The sequence below is a fragment of the Tupaia chinensis genome, unplaced genomic scaffold, assembly GCF_000334495.1.
Source record: "Tupaia chinensis unplaced genomic scaffold, TupChi_1.0 Scaffold147500_1, whole genome shotgun sequence".
Lineage (NCBI taxonomy): Eukaryota > Metazoa > Chordata > Mammalia > Scandentia > Tupaiidae > Tupaia > Tupaia belangeri.
The window spans coordinates 1,551,644-1,554,200 of NW_006207351.1; positions in this window are offsets into that span (position 1 = coordinate 1,551,644).

Here is a 2,557-nt window from a genome sequence, read left to right on the forward strand (position 1 = left end):
CCCCGCGTGCCCTGCCCCGCACCCCAGCACTGCCGCCCCCGTGTGCCCTGCCCCGCACCCTCAGCACTGCTGCCCCCGCGTGCCCTGCCCCACGCCCCGCGCTGCTGCTCGGCTGCACCGCGTGGCGAGCCCTGAAAGTGCAGGGACTTTTGAAAAATTTAACGCTTCCGCATCGGTGCGTCCCCGTTAAGGACTGAACTTCAAAGGCACGGTCTCGGCAGCGGGGAGGCGGACAGGTCCCGGGGGAAGGGATGTGGAGGCCCAGAGGCACAGGGGCCGCCCCCGTTTCTAGCCTGCCACCACTGGAGCCGCGCCAAGCGCCCCACCGCTCCTGAGGACTTTGACAAATAAGCCGCGGGCGCAGGAAGCGGGGGCTGAGTCGCGCACCTGCCTGTCTGGAGCCGGTAGCGGAGCTGGGCACCATCGGCGTTCCTTCTGCCTCTGTTTCAGGTCAGCAGGGGCCGCCTCCGTGTGCCTGGGAGGGAAGCAGAGTTGATTCCTGCACTGAGCCGGCCACACGTCCGGTCCGCGCTGGCTGCACCCCAGAGCCAGAGCCGAGGGCCAGAGCTGGCCGCTGCCAGGCAGCTGGTGACCGCCGGGAGGGCGAGGCGCTGGGGGGGCGGCGGTGCAGAGGACGGAGGGCAGGCCCGCCTCGGCAACACAGAGCTGCTCCTGGTTCCCAGCGAGAGGCTGCCCCACCTGGGCCGGCCCAGCTGCCCCATCTCTCCCTGGTCTCAGGATCGGTCTCAGGATCCCCATGGACAGTGAGGGGCGTGTCGGACAGTTCAGTCCGGCAGATTCCCCACAGGCGTCCCTCGCCAGCGCCCGTCACTCCCGGCCGCTCTGAAGGCTCGAGGGTCCCTTCCCTGGGGCTATGTGGCTCTCCAAGGCTCCCTGCCGCAGGTGTCTGAGCCCTCCCTGGCTCAGGGCAGTGGTCACAGCTGTGCTTGGACACCCACGGGCTTCTGAGCAGGCCCAGGGCACACACCTGATCTGGGTGCGGTCCCACCCGAACAGACCCCACTCCCTCCCGGTGCCACCGCACACTGCCCGCACTGGCTGGACCACCTGCCGTGTGAAGAGGTCTGAGCCCACTCGGCGCTGTGGTGCTGGACCACGTTGATGCAGGCAAATGGGAAGCAGCCTGTGGGGGGGGGCTGGCTCTGGTGTCCTGGGGACCAGGGAAGACCGGACGTCACCTCCACCAGGCAGGCGGCCCAAGGGCAAGCAGCATCGCTCACCTCCACTGGGACATACTGCACAGTGAGCGCGTGTGGCCGGCTCCTCCCCCTCCAGGGTGCCCTCCGTGTCCTCCTTCTGTGGACAGAGGGGTGTTCTCCAGTCACGCACCTTCCTACTAACCAGTAAGACACGCCGATGCCGATGCCAGTGCCGTGGCCAAGGGTGTCCCCACCCTCCCCGTGGGGCACGACGGGGAGTGGCGGTGCTGAGGCACTGGACAGGGCACTGCGGGAGGCGGCGCCTCCTCGGGACTGGGCCGCTCGGACCCCAGCGCTGCCCTCGGTGTTGGCTGCAGATGGTCCGGTCTTACAGCCCACATGGGCTGCACACCCGTGGGCAGGCCCTGTGCTCGCGCCGCGATGCGCTCACAGCCTGTCGCTATGGCGGGGAGACTGAGGCCCTGAACTGTCACGTGACCCGGTTGGGGTCGCAGAACTCGGGAAGGTGAAGCCTGGGCCTTACTTCTACAATGGTGCCCAAACCGTTCTTTCTGGTCAGGAAAACGTCGAGCCTGCTTCTGCGTGTGTGCTTGTGTGTGTGCGCATGTCCCTGTGCGTCCTCTGTGTGTGCCCACGCAGGCAGGGGTAGAGACTGCCAAACAGGCGTTTCCTCCCCTGAGCCTCGTCCCTGGGCTAGAAGCGGCCGCCTCCTCCTGGGAGCCCTGGGGTCTCTCTCTTCCCGTGGCACTGCGGGACGTCCCTGGAGTTGTTCTCCGTAGCTTAGGAGTACCCGGGCTTCCCGCGGCCCGGTCAGCAGAGCGAGAGCCCAGAGCTGGAAATGCACTTCAGGCCACGTGGCTGTACCCATTCCGCGCGGCCCGAGGGGCTGGACTGGCCAAGCCCACCTGCATGTAGGGTGGCCGTCACCACCTCCCAGGAGAAGGGCCGGGTCAGAACTGCTCGGCAGGGGTGGAGGGGGAAGGGGGCAGGACCGGCTGAGAAGGCACACGTGCACCTGAGCTGCGGTGCGGAGGAGCGCTAGCCAGCTGCCCCCACACACGCAGCCGCACACTGAGCTCAGGCTGCCGCAGCATGGACGCACCTGCCCAGCTCCTCCCTACGGCGGTGGGGATGGGGGGAGACCACGGGGACGGGGAGGGGATATCATACGGACAGGGGTAGACAATGGGGGACACAAGGGAGGAGACCACGACAGGGACAGGGAGCCCGGGGGACGGGGAGACAATGGGGACCGGGGAGGGGGAGATGACGGGGACAGGGATGGGGGGAGACCAAGACAGGGACAGAGAGCCAGGGGAGGGGAGACGACAAGGGACAGGGATGGGGGGAGATGACGGGGACAGGGAGCCCGGGGG